Raw genomic sequence first — 20,329 nt, 5'->3', positions numbered from 1 at the left:
CCACAGCACTGGCATGCTGCTCAAAGCCTCCTAGCTTTGGCTATCATCACCTCTAGCCCAGGTACGTACTTGAGTTGTGCACCCCTGGTGAAAAGGTCGCAACCCTACCCACACAAGATCTGACATCTGTCATATCATGGCTTTATATATTCAGACCTTCTTCCAATATATGTCCCACATTAGTCTGTAAATATAAAATCCCATGGAAAATTGAGTATTGGGGTACTTATTAAAATTTTCAGAAGTTAAGCGGTACTTGCTACTTACAAGGTTGCGAAACACTGATGTAGACACACCCAATAAAGTCTTATTTTCCACAACAAGCCTATTACAAAGCAGAAAATATCAATATCTCTATTTTACAGCTGAGAGACAGAGACAGAAAAATATAACCAAATTCTTTTAAACTTGGATAAAGTTAGGCACCTAAATAGGTGCTGTGATTTTCATAGGTACTGAGCACTCAAAACTCTCATTAACTTTATGTCTTGCCCAAATCAGTGAGAGGACCAAGACTGCAACCTCTCACTTTATGACTCCTGGGTCCAGTAGGCCACAGTGTCTCCCAAGCAAGTCAATTAACCTCTATTTAAAGACACAGAATCATCGAATTTAGCACAACTGTTACCAATAGCAGAAGCTTCACTAATATGATCACTACAGCTTATTTTCAACAAAGTGGAAAATCCTGTGCCATGTGCTCTGGTGGTAACTTCTAATATATTCCCCCTTTTTCCTGTTTATTTGGTGATGAAAGATTCACTGACGATATAGCTACCAGTAGAAACTGTGAAGGTGAATCCGTCATGTCACGTGAAATACACACGTATCCACTCATAGAAAAGTCGAAGTACACACAAACATACGTCTGCAATGCATAACGCTACTCTAACTTGCTCAGCATGCACAAAACAGCCGTAGGCACCTAGTGAACACAGACAAAGGCTCCACCCATACTCTTTTCATTACAACCGAACTTATTGCTCCAGCTTTCCAGTGAGAAAACAATGTAGGCAATTTCTTCCATTCCCCCGCCCACTCCCCCTGAGCACACATTTTGGAGACTATATAACTAGCTGCTATTTTTTAACCAAGAAAATTGTCTCCCTAACCTGTACATAAATGCACATTAGTGTTAAAACACAGGCCAATAACTAGGGACCAGCTCTGCTCTCAGCTACACCAGTATAACCATGGAATAATTTCACTGGCTTCAGAACTGGAGCTGGTGTCAATATTGATTTTGAGATCCTGCAGCTGTACAGATGAATTTCCATCACATGGGCAATCTCATGTCCTTACAGTTCCATGTGGGCTGTGCACCATGTATTAATAAGGAGAACAGGTTTAAATATTTATTCACCAGGGAAAAATAAAACCAAAGAAACAAAGGAGTTTTCCAAGAGGTAGGAATGAAATTGAAACATGCCCCTAACGCCTGCTTTTCCTTAAACACATTTTAGCCCCTAGAACCTTATTCTCGGTCTGACTGCAAAGGATAAAGCTTGGGGATCTCACTAATTATATTTATGGCTTCATGTCGTTAGTTATTTGACCACAGAAATAGGGGTAAATGGAAAAGTTGTCACTAATAATGTGAGCAGTTTTAAAGAAAGGAAGGATAGTCCTGTGGTCTAGGTATTATCCTAGGATTTAGGAAAGCTGGAAACAAGTCCCTGCCTTTCTACTGACCTTGGGGAATACACTTTTTCTGTTTGCTAGTTTCCTATCTGCAAAATGAGAATAATAGCCCTGCCTTACCTTATAAGGATATTGTGAGAATAAATGCATTAAAGATTAGGAGGTGCTCAAATACTAGAATAATCTCTAGCTCGTATATAGCCCTTTTCATCCCTACATCTCAAAGTGTCTTACAAAGGAGGAGGTCAGTATCTTTATTTCATTTTACAGTCTGAAACATAGGGAGGTACAGTCACTTCCTCAAGGTCACCCAATAGGCTAATGGCAGAGCCAGGAATAGAGCCCCCGTCTCATGAATTCCAACCCAGTGCACTACCCACTTTCACAGAGGCCATATAATTACCTATTAAGATAGATAGGTATGAAATCCTTGTACAAACCCAGAGACTAATCTATAGGAGGACTGAATTTACTGGTGGGAAAATCTTAGAAGACTCAGGGTTCAGAAAAACATCCAAAAATTGAGATATTAAGACAGAGATGACCCAAACCTCTCTGAGTCTGTTCAGTTTGGCTAGAAGTATCACATGGGAAAGACTTATCTTGTGGATTTTCTTTTACTGCCTTTGCTTGCTCTCTCCAGAAAAAAAGTTGAGAAAAGTCCATTCCCAGTCATACACCAGAAGTGAAGAAAATTTCCTGAGTTTTTCAAAGGTTTGATTTGATTTGATTTTGGTTTTCAAGGTAAGTGAAAGTTCTGGGGTGAAGGAAATTATTTTCTCATTATCCAAACCAGTCCATCCATCCCTAGTTAAAATGAAAATGTAATAAAAGGTCTGACGTTCCTCAAGCCTGGAAACTCATATTTATGTGAGAACTTCCTGCTTTACATTGTGAATTCCACTGAGTAATGACAAGATCTTGCTTAAAAGACATTCTCCTCCTGAGGACTGGTGAGATTTTAAGGATCCAAGACTGTATAACAGAAAATAGTGTTTTCCCCAATGAAATAGCATGTGACTGGGTGACATTTAACACATTTGAACTCTCTTTCTCTTAAAAACACTGGAGAAATATATATATACATATATATATATATATATTTTTTTTTTTTTTGCAAATTTATATACATATATTCCTTTTTGGCTTTAGATAGTAGCAGCTGAGTTCATATTTTTTGCAGTTTGATTGCTTCCTTCGGTTTTTATCTTCACATTAGAAAGAGGAAAGACAGTACACAACTTCGATGGGTATTTATGATCATAGACAACTAGAAATGAATGTACAAGAGGAGAAAGAAGGCTCCTGGTGGACATGAAGCAGGTGACTGTTCTGAGTGTAGGGGGTTGCACAACAGAATGTTGCAAAGCCAAAACGTGGGAAGAGAAGAAGTAAGTATCAGATAGTGGGAGAAAAATATGCCCTGATTCAATAGCCTACTAAAACACATGTTTAATGTTAAGCAAATGCATAGTTCCACATTCATGTCTACTCACATGTTTAAATTAGACACGTGCTTAAGTACCTTATTGAATTAAGGCCATACAGAACAAGAGAGGGATTAGAAGGTGACAGGATCAGAGATGCAAATAAAGGCAAGATTAAGCAGGCCCTTCAACATTAGGACAAGAAGCTTGAAATTGATGCAGTAAAAGAAGTGAACCAGCAGTCATCGAAGTATAGGGGTGAGAGGAAGATGACTTTATCAGTGACGTTTTGGATAATCAGAGAGGAGGACTGCAGGCACGTGAGAGGAAGGGAGGGCAAAGAAGATCAGGTGGCAGTAATCAAGGAGAAAGCTGAGTAAGGAATGGGCAAGAGTTTTATAGAGGAAAGGACAACTACAGCATAGAATTATATTTTGCTTTGATGTCAAACACTTTGAAGAAGTTATTATAGAAAATCAATGATAAGCAAATGCTATTTTATAGTACGTAACATCTTGATACAAAATCTGATCTCTTGTGGCAAATATACCTGCAGTGCAGCTATATACCCTGTGTACTAAAGTGATTTATTTCTATTCCTAATATAAATCTTCCTACATTTATTATATGGAAAAACTTGATAAACAAGCCAAACAAACAAAAAGCTACAGCATCCTGACTTTAGGGTTGCGAGCGTCAGCCTCTCTGAAAATTAAGCCACAGGTGTTTATTTACTTATTTATGGACTATAATATACCTAGCATACTTCAATCAGACAACAGATGAATGTTAAAAGTGATCCGCTTTACTGGCAAGTCAGAGCTGCTTCTGCACTATGCTTCCACCTACTCTGTGCTAAATTTCAGATACTGTTTACTGTAGCTGACTCCACAGTACACTGAGCAGTAGGATGCTGGCACAGTGTTCACAGTCTGGTATAAAAAACTAGGAAGCCATAGCAATATTGGTCAATTCTTCATAACTTCATTTCCCAAATGTTCATAATTAAACAGTTTTTATTTAAGTAATCAGCATGAAATCCTTAGCTTTGTTTTTGCAACCGGTATTGTGTTTATGGAGCCAAATATTGAAAACTTTGATACTGAATACCTTGTATGTGTTAATTTTGGCAACCTCTAAAGATTCTGTAGATGCCTTGCTATGTTACCACCACCCACCCTTCATCCCCCCGGCCATCAGTCCCTCCAAACCACCAAGACATGTTTCTCTTTTAATACTTTCTTACAGTATTTCTCATGAAAATCACAGGGAATCGTGTGTGATTTCAGCAGAGTGAAACTTGATCTCAAAGTGTCTGTAGGACCAGAAGTTTTTAAAGAAAACATTTCTTAAATCTTGTGTTCACTGCTGCTTCAGCAGGCCAATTAGACGTGATGGGAATTCTAGAAAGCTGTCGCCAGGCATTGCAGCAGGAATAGCAAACAAGGCCCAAAGCAAATAAACGAATCGGTAAAGTGTGGCCATCCTCAGAACCTCGGAGCTGATGACCTCCTCTTCTTTATAAATGGGTGGGCTGGGATACTGGCTGAAGAGACTCCAGGTTAATTAAGTTTGACATTAGTTAACAGCAGCAATTACTAGACAGCAATTAATCAGGGAAAGTCTCCAAACAGAAGGAGAATAAATAAATGGGCAGTAACATTCTGATCCCTTTACCCCCGGAGATAAGGACACAGCTCAGGTGTCATGCTGGGGTGGAGCTAATCAGTCTTACTCAGTTTCTCCCTGGAAACTTTGGTGACTCTTCACACATCCATCTTCCATCACATGGAGACAAACACACATTTGCTGAGTTGCTAACAACTGATCAGAACGCAGTTCCTACAATAAGTCAGGGTACAAAAACACATTAAAATTCCTCCACAATCCCAACACTTTTTTTTTTTAAAGTTCCTCAATAAAGAAAATACTAATGCTAGTGAAATCACATTTCTATTTACATTATACTAAGACACATGTCTACATTTTATTAATAATTTTTCTCTTTAGCCAACCAGCTATTTTGCATAACAACCAACATCAAGGAATGTGAGCTCTCAGACTCCTGTGTAGCAAGTTCACTGGTTTTCTTTTCATATTGGCAAACAGGATTACATATGAATTTAAAGCATGCTGTGCGGCATCCATTGGAACATATGATGAAGCTCATTGACTAATTTAGGACTAAACTGTGGCTTTGCCTCAAATCCTGAGCATGAGACAGCATGTGGTTGCACTGCCCCAGGAGTAGACCACTGTAGTGTCACTCAGTCAGTCACAATAGAGTCCCTGGTTTCCTCCTTGTTCCAGGGGGAAGTAATCTGTGGTAGGTTTACATCTCCCATGCACGGGCTCATCTGTTTTGACTGGTCCTGTGGCAGGGATGGAGCCAGAGCCTTGAACACTCCTATCCCCTACACACTCACCTACATGAGATGCAGGAGGAAGGGTTTTTTTCACCTTCCTCTGTAGCACAACTCACTTGCTGGTGGATTCTCTGTACCTTAAAGTCTTAAACCATGATTTGAGGCCTTTAATAACTCGGTCACAGGTTAGAGGTTTATAACAGGAGTGGGTGGGTGAGGTTCTGTAGCCTGCATTGTGCAGGAGGTCAGACTAGATGATCATATAAGCCACAATCTCCACGTGTAATTTAGCAAATTTACCCAAGAAGGCTAACTCTTTATCCTGGTAAAATACTATTAAGGACATTGAGTTTTTTCCATACATCTACTTCTTCCCCATAAAAAAACCCCATGAAATATTAAAAATATGTGCTGCTATATTATGGGCAACATAGCTTTGATATGAATCACTGCAAAGCATATTCTCTTCAGGCAGATAGGTTAAAATAGCTTTAACCTAATAACCCCTCTTAAATAACTCTTCAGAAAATTGCAATTAAATAAATACCACTTGAGAGTTTACATTTTGCTCAGCTGCCAACATGTTTGTGGGGAAGGAGTAAGTAAAACTTTAATTATAAAATGAAGGGTGTTTCTAAATATTATCCTGAAGGTAAATTTATAAAACCCTGCAAATTAGCTAAAGCTATAGGGGGGGAAAAGGAAGAAAGAACTTAACCAAAAGCAAACACAGAAAACTAAGCTATGCACAGGAAGGGAAGTACATTAAAACTACTGCACTGTGATTTTCATTTAGGTTTGGAGAATACTTTCTACCACCAAATAAAAGTAAGCAATGTACACTAGTGGAAAATGAGACAATAATATGTAGAAAGTCTATGAATGAAACCCTGGCCTCATTGAACTCAATAGCAAAATTCCCACTAATTTCAGTGGGGCCAGAATACTCTGTATGTGCAAAACTCCCATTGACTTTGATGGGTACAGAGTCAAGCCGGTAATATCTACTTTAGCTTTCAGATTTTTCATGTATAATGCTTGTGCTATCATTGTCAAAAGTGTATATTAATTTTACTGTGCATATATTAACTTATTAGACAAAGCATATAAAACAATATATAAGAAAGGATGAGTTCATTCAACTGTTCCCTTTTATGTACTGTGTTCATACAATTAATTGGTAAGATATTTTCAAGATGTTTTATGAGAGTTCTGCCACTAACTGTAACAGAATTACTCTGGATTTACATTGGTCTATGTGAAAGCAGAGTATGACCCATAACCTAAAAGATTTTTCAAGAGAAGAAAAATGGTCCAGAGTGGTTGACAGAGATGAGGAGTCAATTCCCAACTCTGCCTCAGACTTCTTTCTGACCTTGGACAAGTCATTTAATCTCTTTGTGTCTCAGTTCCCCATCTATAAAATGGGGATAAGATCACTTCCCTGCCTCATAGGGGGTGTTGTGAGGATAAATGCATTAAAGACTCAGAGACGCTCTGGTCCTTCACTAATGGGACCGTAAAGTACCTTCAAGAAATGTTTGTTTCAATCTTTACATCGCTGAGAAATTTAGGGTTTAGAGTTGTCTTTAAAATACCCAAGAATTCTGGGAAATTATTTTAATATTTTGTTTAAAGTACACCATAACACAAATAAAATGAAGATTCCTTTTCTTACCAATGAACAGCAATGGAAACCGACAGTAGGTACAATCATGTACTATAGTAAATATTATTTAACCTTTTATATGTCTTGTTACTGATTGTTTACAAAACTCAGCTCTCAAATAAATGACTTCAGGAGGGCTGATCTCTAAAGCAACAGATATTATAAAGTCTTACGATATAAGATGGAATTTCCCAAGCATTTCTTAGGGCATGCTTGTCAAGTATTGTCTCTAACAGACTTCAAGCTTAAATATCTTTTATTTATTTCTTGTCAAATAACTACACTCTCAGTAGACTTTACAGGTCAAAAGTATCCAATATATCTTTGCTCAATGTGCAGGTATCTTAAGTGTTGTTTGATCACATTATAGATAGCACTAGAGAAATTTTTTGCATTGTTTCATTGTAATCTGATAAAGTAGTGCAATATATTTTACTACAGGTCAGCAGCAGGAAGGGCTGCTGCAGATCAGGCCTGAGGTGAGTGGTACTTTACAAGGATTGGAGACTGTAGGTTATACATAAGATAGAAAGGCAGAGGAGAAAGACAATATGAAGCTAGGGTCAAAGTGATATAGAGCAGTGTTTCTCAATGACCGGTCCATGGACCGGCACTGATCCCTGAGATCTCCCTGACAAAGTTTAGGAAGGCAGCAAACCGGTCCCTGGTATGAAAAAGATTGAGAAACACTGAACTAGAGGGATCAGACACCAGCATTTTCTTTCTGAAGACCTGGGTTCAAAATTTGCAGATGGTCACAAGTTAAAGTGGATTTTATTGTTCTTGATCTGGTTCCATAATAGTCATCTATCCCTCCAAATCAGCACACACAATCCAGCATGACTGTCAGTCGTCACTCAGAAGACACTCAGAGCTGCTCTAGCAGGAGTGTTACTACTCAGGAGAATGGCACATTGACATATCAGAATGGAGAAAGTGATACAATGCTTGCCCTCTATGTACATACGCTTACGCTAAACAAGAAGACCGCCACAGGGACATTACTTACAGGAAATACTTGGTTTTCTTGTTCATTCTTGCAATGATCTAGCATATCTGCACAGCCACTCTGTTTTGAAAGACTGCATTTGGATACATCCACCCAGAGCACACCTATCAAGAGTGGTTGCCCCTGCACATTCCAGGACATCCTATAGTGCAGTGATACTCAGACTGAGGCTTGAGAGCTGCAAGTGGCTCTTTAATATGTTTCCTGTGGCTCTTTGCAGCACATGACATTAAAACACTGTGTGATTTAATTATTAACCAATCAGGATGCTTGATAAAATAACAATACTTGGTTAGTTTTATATATATTATAGAATAATAAAATATATACTATTCTCACAGCAAAATAAAACATATATATATTAAAGAAAACAATGAATTCACACTATTGTGGCTCTTTTGGTAATGTTGATTGCTAATATGGCTCCTGAACCACGGAGGTCTGAGTATCGCTACTATAGTGCTTTGCTTTCTCGCAGAGAGCTTGTGCATTGGGGTGTTTTCTGTGTGTGATCTGAGGGGACTAGAGTAGACTGCACCTGTAAAATGCTTCTATTGTCACAAAATATCACCATGCAATTGGCAAAAACTCACAAATCATTAATTGAGAGTTTTTCCCAACTCTAGTTGCTTGTTCTTGTGCCAGCTAGGAGTAAATGGATATAAAAGCCTCTCCGGACACAGATTCTGAGGTTATTCCATGGATCGTCTCCTTCCCAAGACGTTACTGATTGTGCATCAAGCAGCTACCACCCATTTTCCCAGGCCTGGTCTACACTTACCTGGAAATTCAGCAGCAGTCGATGGGAGTTACGCAAACTACGCAGAGTAACTTGCATAACTCCCATCGACTGCTGTACTTCAGTTCTGCACGGTGTTTTCACTGCACTGCGCTGATGGGAACTGCTTTCCTGTTGACGCAGTGCTACACCACTTGAGGAGGTGGATTCACTAGGTTGACTTCCTGATCGATTGAGCGGGTCTTCACTGACCACTCAATCGATCCCAAAAGATCGATCAGGCGGTGGTGACTTTGCCACCGTCAATGTAGACATAGCCCCAGAAGCCCTGGGAGAGCCACCTCCCTACCACAACCTGGGTAGCAAAGCTCATTTCCAGTAACTAGGTAGTGTAACTCTTTGAGATCCCTCTTAGACCTACATTTGCAAACAGCTTCCAGATTTCATGCTGCTCCACTGCAGTGGCCTCTCATGCTTTATTTTAATCCCCCAACTGTGAATTAAACCAAAAGATTGTATCAGTTCAGGTCTGCCTAGTCTAACCCCTCACAGTTATAGGTGAATTCATTGGAACCACAAATGTTTTCCATGAGTTGCCAGGTTTCCACTGCAGTTTCACAAAGAAAACACAAACATCATTACAGCAAAGCATTATCTCCGGCATAGTTTACGCAAGATCCCCAAGGCCCTTTCCAAGACACACAGCCAATCTATGCTTCAAAGACCAACCACGTGGATCCTGAGCTCAGCACTGAAGTGCTACAATAGGCCTGTTGCTTCTTGTAAGAATAATATTTCTGAGGAAAGCGAGTTTGTTTAGCCTTTTAAATGGATGTAATGCTTGTTAAAAAGTCAAGTAGAATTGATTGCTGATTTATATTCTTTTTTGCCTTTGTGACATTAAGTTATAATTAATGATTATGTCTTAGATGCTTAAAAGTGCTGATTTATTATGTTACGACCTTTTATAAAACTTGGGGTAGGAGACATACTTTACATAGAAAAAAACACAAGTGAAAAGAGCTTGCAAATAACATTATTACAGACTTTGCTTGAACATAGATCTCCTTTTCAATTACAAGAGAAAATATAACTAGGAGCCCTTGGGCTGACCCTATGGATCTTGCAGAACAGTGCTCATGGTGGGGCAAGAGAGGCAAAGGTGATTCTATACCACCTTTACACTCTCCCTATCCTGGAGTTGGCGGGGGAGACAATTTGGTCCCTGACATAAATAAGAACAGACTTGGGTCTCCTCTCACCTTTACCCAGCTGCAACTATGAATCTTTTTCAGCAGTAGCTCTATGATTGTGCCCCTATCTGGCTGAAAGGATACGAAGGGCCTGGGGCTGTGAAGGATGGCTGGCTACACTGGGAGAATCTTCAGCTCACTACATAGTCCAGCATGAAGTCTGTTTTTCATTACAAGAGCAATGAGAAGCAGGCTTAAAGAAGGCAAGGTCTAGCCCTCTCCCCTGTCCCCCCCCGTCCCCGAATATCAAACAATAATCATTTTCATACATACATATATTGGGAGACAAAAATAGCACAGGTAAGAGCAAGAATAACATACCTTTAAGCATCAGCTAATGACTGCATTGATAAGGAGATAGGGAAAACATATTTAGAGGCATAACACCTCAATTCAATGCCAGTGTCATTTACAAAAGGTGCATTTCTTTGCAATTTAGTTACTGAATTGAAATATTTCAATGCATTTTTAGTAGAAATTTTAAATACTGATAAATAATGGGATTTATTTTTGACAGAAGTTTTCACAAAAAGCTAATCCTGCTTTTTGACCAGCTACAGAGCTAATCCAAATATTCCAACTGTGAAATTTTAACAAAAACGGTCAAAATGTTGATTAACATGATTTTGCAAATATTTCCCCAAAAACGTTCCCATTTTCAACCTGTTGTAATCCTAAACTTTCCACAATAGGAACCATTTTTGTTCTTGTATTTGTACAGTGCCTAGCACAATGAGACCTTGGTCCATGAGTGGGAACCCCAGGTGCAACCACAATACAAAATATATTTATTATTATTATTATTACTAAGCACAAGTGCAGCGTCCACAGCAGCAATACAAGCTTCCTCCTTCTGCCGTACTTCAGTCCTGACTTGAAGCAGGGAAGGGTCACTTCTGTGTGGCACAGTAGTAGTTCAGTCTCCATAAGCATTCAGTCATCTACTCAGCTTACCAACAGGAGCTGGTCAAACCATTTGTTGCAAATAGTTTACTCAGTGGATTTGGCCCCTGGTTCTGTTCCCAAAATATCTGTGAATCGATCATTTTAAAAACAAAATTGTAATCATAACTTTTCTACAAATCCTTTTAATGGCTCCACCTGGGCCAATGGCTTGTTTGTGTAACCCTTGATGGGTTCACTCTTTCAAGAAAATCTCTCAGTTTTGTGTGTGTATGTGTGTCTGTGTGAAACTTTGTGAATGACACCTAACCCAAGGCCAGGGAAAGAACGAGAAATGCTGACACAGAGCAGCCATTTTGGAGGGCCTGACTAGGAGGCTGAGGGCTGTACATACAGGAAGGCAGCATTGTTTATAAGGATTTGAAAGCGTATTATTTTTATATGTTCATGTGTGTTATGTTAATACAAATGGTACTTAAGGAGGGAAGAGAGTCCACTGTCCATCCAGTGGAAGATGGAAGGAGGATGGTCCCCCGCCCATGTCTTCTCAACTACTTATTGCACATATTAAACATCAGCATGGTCACAGCGTTGTCATAGCAATCAGAGGAATCAGCTAATTTAGTCAAAGATCATTGCAATGATCAATTTTTAATCTCTAGTACATGCTTTCCCCCCCACACGATAATCTCATGATCCTTGGTGATCTAAATGCAGTTACTGGCTCCCTGTGAATTAGACTTGAACAGGTCATTGGACATTATAGTTCGGGTATACCCAATGATAACTCCTGCTGCTCGCTCACATTCTGCGGCTGTCAGAATCTCTCCATTCTCAGGTCATGGTTCAAGCAACGATGCATACACTGGATGTCCTGGATCTCTCACGATGGCGTCACTCAGAAGGAGTTGGACCACGTCATCACGTGACAAGCATCTCTTCACCCTTCTGCAGAGTATATCGCAGTGCAGCACAGATCACCACCTAGTGGTTACCCGCATAGTGTTGATGTTTTGACAAACAAGTAAGCACTCTACAATGATGAAGAAGTTTAACACTTCTCCAAGCACCAGGTTTAGCCAACAGGTTTTATATTGACATCAGTAATACGATATTGGCTCTATCCGACCTGCCAGACAACATCAAGTTGGTCTGGTCTCTGTTTACCTCCATCCTCTGCCAATCCACTGAGCAGATGATTAGCTGTAAGTGCCCAGCATGTTGACCATGGCTATTAAAGGAGGCTTTCCAGACATATAAATTGAAGGCCACAGTCACCAATGCAGCAATAAATACACTCTTAATCAGCTGAAGTGAAATTTCAATGCCCTTGCAATTCGCGGTCATGAGGCATATTATATCTAGTGGTGGATGAAGTTGAACTCGACTTAGCCAGGGGATGCTTAAAGACAGCATTCTGTGTGAACCGCACCTCAGCGGTCAAGAGGTAGTCGCTACAGACGGCATCCTGAGTGACAGCCAAGGCCATCCATGTAAATTGGATGATGACATCCTCTAACTCTGGTGGAACATTATCACAGCACCCTGAACCACCCTCCAGCCGTCACTTGCACAGACTGAACGATTTTGCAGCCACTGTAGTTTAGGACCCTGACACTTGTATTGACACATTAACGCTGGATGAAGTGAAGCGTGATGTTTTGCAAACTGAAAAATGGATGTGCAACTGGCGCTGATGGCATCCCACCCAGAGCTGCTAAAATGTTCTTTTGACCCTGTAGTGGAATCATTTGTGGAAACTTTTGCCTGGTGTGGAGAACTAGAACCTTGCCAACTGCCTGGAAGGACAGTATTGTGACCTCACTTTATAAGGGCAAGAGACTGTGCAGTGAATGTAAGAGCTAAGGAATGATCAAGTTGTTGTCCATGCCAGGGAAGGTGTTTGAACATGTTCTGGTGGCACATTTGGAGCCCCTGCTACATCGGAATCATTGCCCCCAACATTCAGGCTTTATGAGGAACAAGTCCATGTTAGACACCATTTTGGCCCTCCACTTGTTGTTGGAGATACACCGTGAATTCAAGGAGCCCCTGTATGTAGCATATGTCTATCTTAAGTCTGCATTTGATTCAGTTGACCGAATTGCACTATGGAAGGCCTTACAGAGCATAAGTGTTACAACCACTCTGCTGGACTTGATTAGCAAACTGCATAATGGAACCACTGCCCATGTACGTCTTAGGAATCAGATGTTGGCATCTTTAAAATCAGTATCTGGGGTCAAGCAGTATCTGTGTTTTGGCCCCTGCACTCTTTTGTCGGGCAATGGATTTCATAATGCAGCATTCTGTCAGGTCATAGGCATTAAGATTGGTGATCTCTAGCTCTCAGATCTTGACTATGCTGATGACATTGTTCTTCTAGTACAGAGCCCCAATATGTTCTGCGAGGCACTCCAACAAATGGAGTAGGAGTCAGCCAAGGTTAGCCTCCATGTTTCATGGTAAAAGACAAAGTTGCAAAACCTAGGATCAGGTCCACCCACAACTTCAATCTCTTTGAATAATGAAACTGCCGAAGCAGTCTCCAGCTTTTGCTATTTGGGTTCTATACTCATCAGTCCTCCAACACTCATATGGAGGTTCTTCACCAGATTGGCATAGCAGCATCTGCTATGGGTCGTTTAAGACAAATATGGAATCAACATCATCTAAGTATGACAACCAAGTTCAAAATCTATTCTATCTGTATTCTGTCTATACTGCTGTATGGTTGCAAAACATGGACTATGCCACTCAGACTGTGGAAAGCTAGAGGCTTTCTACACAAAATGCTAACAACATATATAGGGCATAAAGTGGAATGACTTCATTCGTAACACAGATGTTTACAGTCACACTGATCTACAGCTAATGGGGCCATTGTCCGCAACTGGAATCTTACTGTTTTCGGACATGTTGCCAGAATGTCACAAAAGGTTCTGGTGAATGCCATTCTCTGGATGACTTGTAACATCCAGGATAAAATTCCACCAACTGAGGGGTGGAGGCGTCGCAGGAAGACCTCTCTGTTACATGGGTGCATCAAGTCTGTTCTAACATGGATCTTTCAGCCCATCAAGCCCTTGCGACAGCACGGGAATGGACCAAATGGCAAACGATTGCTAAGGACAACGTTTCGGCTAAGTATTGAAGAAGAAGAAGAATTGAGGGCTGTTTGTAAATCCTCCAATGAGTGTGCAACTACAGCACAATCATCTGCATACTAGAGTTCAGTTATTATTGCTGATGTTACTTTTGTTCTGGCACAAAGGTGAGAGAGGTTGAAAAGGAGGACATCGGTCTGATATTGGATGCCAATGCCCAGTGGCAGACAGTCTTGGATTAGTGTTTTCATAGATTCTAGGAAAATGGAGAAGAGAGTCGATGAGAATACACAACCTTGCTTTATGCCAATTCAGATGGCAAAGTACTCAAAGACAGAGCCACTGCACAGGATGGAAGCAGTCATCTGGTCATGGAGGAGTCTTACAGTGGTGATAAATTTACTTGGGCAACCAAACTTTGACATGATTTCCCAGAGAGCCTCAGAGTTGACAGAATCAAAGGCTTTGGCCTTTAACTACCTTTAACTACCTGAAAGGGGGTTCCAGGGAGGATGGGGCTAGGATGTTCTCGGTGGTGGCAGATGACAGAACAAGGAGCAACGGTCTCAAGTTGCAGGGCGGGAGGTCTAGGTTGGACATTAGGAAAAAGTTTTTTACTAGGAGGGTGGTGAAGCACTGGAATGGGTTACCTAGGGAGGTGGTGGAATCTCCATCCTTAGAGGTTTTTAAGCTGAGGCTTGACAAAGGCCTGGTTGGGATGATATAGCTGAGGTTAGTCCTGCTTTGAGCAGGGGGTTGGACTAGATGACCTCCTGAGGTCCCTTCCAACTCTAATATTCTATGATTCTATGATTCTATGATTGATAAAGGCCACATACCGCTCTTGACGTTGTTCTTGGCATTTTTCCTGGATCTGCCTAGCTGTGAAAATCATGTTGGTGGTACCTCGTGATGGTCTGAAGCCATACTGAGACTCTGGGAGTACTTCCTCTGTGAGAGGAAGTAGACAATTCAATAATATTCTAGCAAGAATCTTCCCAGCAATGGAGAGAAGGGCAATGCCTTGGTAGTTACCACAGTTGGCTCTATCTCCCTTTCTAAAAATGGAGATGATGTTAGTGTTGTTTAAGTCAGAAAGGATTTTTTCAGTGCACCAGATTTTGAGAAACAGCAAGCAGAGATTATTTGTCAGTTTTTCTCCCCCCACTTTCAGTAGTTCAGCTGGTATGCCATCAGGATCTGATGCTTTATTGTTCTTCACTTGCTTAATTGTGTTACAGACCTCCTCACGTGTTGGTGAATTAGCAAGTGTTTCCTAGACTGGGTGCTGAGGGATGGAATCAATGGTATTTATCAATCACAGTCGATTCTCAATTTAGAAGCTTTTGGCAGTGTTCCTTCCAAGGTTCTTTGATGGATTCATTGTCTTTAAGAAGACTACTACCATCTTCAGACCACAGCAGTGTGAGGCTATATGAGCTTGGTCCAAACAAGGTCTTTTTCTCACAGAAAAAGCTCCGCATAACATGGCTGTCAGCAAATTCTTGAATTTCTTTTGCTTTGTCCTCCTCCCACCATTTGTTTTTAATTTCTCGGATCCTCCTTTGAACCTCAGCTATGATCTAATGGAAAGAGTTCTGCTTCTGGCTAGATGATGGGTTGTTTTGCCAGCTGCAGAAAACTTTTCTCTTCTGGTCCAAGAGGGCTGTGATCTTGATGTTATTATCATCAAACCAGTCCTGATGGCAGCGAGTAACAAAGCTGATAGATTCCTCACAAGCCGCATGGATGGTCTGTTTTAGGGCTTCCCAGTTTTCTTTGACACTTGTGTTGTCATTTCCAGATGTACATATGGTCAGTTTTCAACTGTGATGTTCTTGGAAATTCTTTTGGTCTGGGGATTGAAGATTTTTGATGTTGTATTGTCATCCAAGTGATTTGGAATGCTTTCTATATTTTGGTGCAATCCTGATGGACATGGCTGCCCTCACCAGATGGTACTCAGTCGTCAATCTGATGGCAATTGTCAGCTCCTCTCATGACCTGGGTAATTTGGATGTCTCTTAGATTCCGTGTTTTTACAATGACATAGTCCAAAATGTTTTGAGCGTAGGTGTTGATAGGTTGATTTGTACTTGTTTTGTTGTCTGAAGATTGTGTTTGTGATCACAAAGCTGTGCTCTGCACATTTGCTGCGCAGTAATATGCTGTTAGAATTGGTCTTACTCACTCCTTCCTTCCTTGCCACTCCATACATTAGAGTCTTGGCCAACTCTTGCGTCAAAGTCCACTAAAAGGATTATCTTGTCTGCTTTTGCAGTGGATGACAGTGTAGGAGGATTCTTTCTGTTTTTCTTTGGCGTTAAGTGTTGATGCATATGCACTGATGATGGTAGCAAATGACTTATTGACCAGTTGGATAGGAAGGCTATAAGGCACTCATTGTCCCAATGGAGAGCTCAGTCAGATGGTTGACTAGGAAGTTCTTAATTGCAAAGCCAACACCATGTATTCACCTGTCACTTGCTGGTTTCCCTTTCCAGAAGAAAGTGTATCCACCACCCTCCTCCCTCAAGTGGCCTTCATCTGCACGTCTTGTCTTGGTGAGAGCAGCAATGTTTTTACTGTACCTCAAGAGTTCTCAGATGATAATTGCTGTTCTACATTTGGGTCTTTCACTTTTTGAAACATCTAATAAAGTATGGACATTCCAGGTTACAAATATACCGCATTAGGAGTAATCACTCTGGACACAGTTATCCAGTCAGGTATGGTGGGATAGCACTTTTTCTAGCCCCTTCCCCATATGGGGTGAGCAGAGGGGTTCCTAAAAAGGCCTGATCAGTCATGACTGCTGCTGCTGAAAATGCCCCCCATCTCAATCCGGGGGCACAAGACTTGCGCTCCCTGCCTACATTGGGTCTGTGAACAGGGACTCCTGGTGACCACTTCACCTCTCCCTGTCACCACTTACCCATTGCTGTAGGACTTTTGTGAATAGAGAGGGGTAGAAGTTTTAATTACTTAATTACTTCTCTAAAGCATACAAAAAACTAGGACTAACTCTGAACGTCGGCAAAACAAAAGGCCTCCACCAGCCTGCTCCTTGTCAATCATCAAACCAAGCAAGGAAGATCTACATTGACACAGAGGAGCTGGAAAACATAGAACACTTTGCCTACCTTAGTAGCCATCTCTCACAGAAGGCAAATATAGATGTCACAATTCAGCACAGAATCCAATGTGCCAGTTTTGCCTTTGATAGCCTGTCTCACCGGGTGTTCAATAATCATGATATTAGAACACTAGACTCTTAGCTTACAAAGCAGTGGTAATTCCAACTCTCCTCTATGGCTGCGTGACTTCGGTAACCTAAAACATTTGCAAAACGTAGAACGCCAGCACCAGCACTTTCTCTGGAAGATCCTTAACATAAAGTGGGAGGGATCACCACACTAACATCAGTGTCCTTACAGAGGCCAACATCTTTACTGTTGAGGCCTTGATTATTCAGCAACAGCTGAGGTGGCGTGGGCACTCTGTGTGTATATGTCTGATGCACGCCTCCCAAAACAACTGTTGTACACCTATCTCACCACAGGAGAAAGGAAATGGAGATGCCAAAAGAAACTCTTTAAAGACATCTTCAAGACAAATATCAAGAGATGTGGCATCGACTTCACACACTGGGAGACAGTTGACCAAGACAGGGCAAACTAGCAAAGACTTGTCAGAGAAGGAATGACCACTTTTGAGGAAAATCACCTCACCTTGGTCACAGAAAAGCACGAGAAAAGAAAAGACAGACAACAGTCATGTAGCAATCACAGCCCAACCCTGCCTTCCAACACCATCTGCAACATCTGCCAATGAACCTGCGGCTCAAGATTTGGATTTCTCTGTTATCAAAGGACTCACATAAAACAAAACCTGTGAAAGAGATCATCTTCGACCACGAGGGAGCGATGACGAAGAAGAAGATGGCCCACTGGTTAGGGAGCTCACTTGGCTCTCCAGCTACCTAATTTTAAGTCTCAGCTCTACCACAGGCTTCCTTTGTGACTGGGCAAGTCACTTAGTTCTGGTCTACACAGGGATTTTGTTTATAAATATTTAAATGGGTATGGTTATATGAGTTCAACCCCTAGTTTAGATAGTTACACTAGTATAAGAGTGCATATACCAATAAGATTACTGCTCTTTCCATATGGGAATAAGCAATGCCACTGTAAACATTTTTATACAGGCATAACTGTATCCATGCTAGGTTGGGTTATCTGTATTCCGATATATTTAAAGTGGTACAACTTGTATGTGTAGACAAGGCCAAAGTCTCTGTGTCTCAGTTCAGCATCTATAAAAGGGAAAGGCACAGGTGTTGTGAATCAAGCTGGATGGGAACTGGATCTACTGTTTCTGCAAGTCCTAAAATTGTTTCCATTCTAAAACAGAATAAAACCAAAACATTTTAAATTACAATGAGGCACAATTCTGGGGAAGACGGGGGAGAGGGAAGATAAACACACACACATTTTGGATTGGTCTAAATGTTTAATTTTTCTAAAATCAAAATGTTTTGTTCTGATTTTGACTTTTTTACATTTAAATTTCTAAACAAAATGTATATTCAAAACAAAAAATCAAAATGTTCCAATCTGGCAATGGCAAAAAGGAACATGTCAATCATCTCAAATTGCTTCTTTTTTTTTTTTTTTTTTTCATTTTCCCCCAAAGACATTTCCACAAAACATTTAGCTTTTTGATGAATCAGTATCTTCTAACAAAAAAATATTCCATCGGAAAATTTCGAGCGTATTATTAAAGATTTTGACGAGCTCAGCTCTTATAGTAACAGTGGGCATATGGTATATAAAATAGACAGGCATAATTTTAAAATATTTGTATTTTAATTGGGAGGATGAAAAAAGGGAGGGAAAGGATATTTGAATATTTTGTTTCATGTCCCTTTTTGTTTGTTTTCCACTAATATTTGTACAGGCAATTTTTTTAATCAAAACTTTTCATGGTGTGAGGAATCATGCAAATATGTATTTTCAAAAACATTTGAGCTGGAAATGTTCACACTACCTTTTTGAAAGCTCACTGTGGATTTGAGAATCATCCTGGGATTGTCTTTTTGTTCTTTATTCGTGCAGCGCCTATCTGGGGTCTACGATAAAACAAAAAAAAAATCATCCTCATCACCGTCCAGTCAGAAACTGTGTAATACGGTGGCCAATCACAAAGCACAAGTTACAAAAAGCACAGACTCAGAACAATAGCTGTGATATATACGTCACAAACTCATCCACAGGCTGAAATATATTTGTATAAACCATTTGTTCAATAATGAACATGTCTGTAGAACACAAAATGCGTTCACAGATAATTTGCTAACAGCAAAAGACACTAACTGTATGAAGCAACTTGTTCTCTACAAATAATTCACTCAGCTGTAACTGGGACCATCCCACTTATTTCACACAGGCCCCTGCATATACATCACAGGGTAGCAACTTCTGAGAACTACTACGTGGGGTGGATCTGCACTGGCTCTCTCCCACATAACCAATCCCATGAGTTATTCAGTGCCTTTATTCTTCCTATTTGGTAAATCTTTTAAACATAAAAGTAGAAACAAAGGAACCCACTTAAGAATGTGTGGAGAGCATGGGGGCGGGAGCGGGAAAGCCTTAACAACGTTCTGAGCCAGACACATGTTAGCACATGGTTCACATTACAGCCTAGTGTATTAAGAATAGACCACCACAACACACAGGTGGAAGTGTGAGTCTGGGAGCCACTGAAGTTTGACCAGAGACTTTTTTCCCAGTGTATCACAATTACAGGAACATCTGTGCTAAATAACTTTGTGCTGATCTGCTGTGAAAATGTAGTGCTCAGGAGCCCTTCACATTTCCAATTTCTTGCTTGTTGTTGGGTGATCTTGTATCGAGTATTGGTTTCAGAGCCCTGAAATGGGCAATGGTTTCAGATCCCTGAAATAGGTTCTTTTAAGTGCTTGTCAAGTACTCCTTTACTTTTTTATGTGTGCTTATCAATCTATGGTTCTTTAGTTTTGCATGTTTCAGCTAGTGTACTGTGTAAAAGAGGTAGACAGTGCCCTTTGTCTCCCACCAATGCATTCATGAGGTGAGATGATATCCTTTAGCTGAAGCACCAGAGATGGCCATGACTGAATACAGGATATTGGACTGGGCGGGGCAGGACTCTGATATGGCACCGAGCATGTC

Source organism: Emydura macquarii, unplaced genomic scaffold, assembly GCF_026122565.2.
Source record: "Emydura macquarii macquarii isolate MOO-44397 ecotype Brisbane River unplaced genomic scaffold, CSIRO-AGI_Emac_v2 contig_1027, whole genome shotgun sequence".
NCBI lineage: Eukaryota > Metazoa > Chordata > Testudines > Chelidae > Emydura > Emydura macquarii.
The sequence above is the reverse complement of the archived record's forward strand: the minus strand, read 5'-3'. Positions refer to the sequence as shown.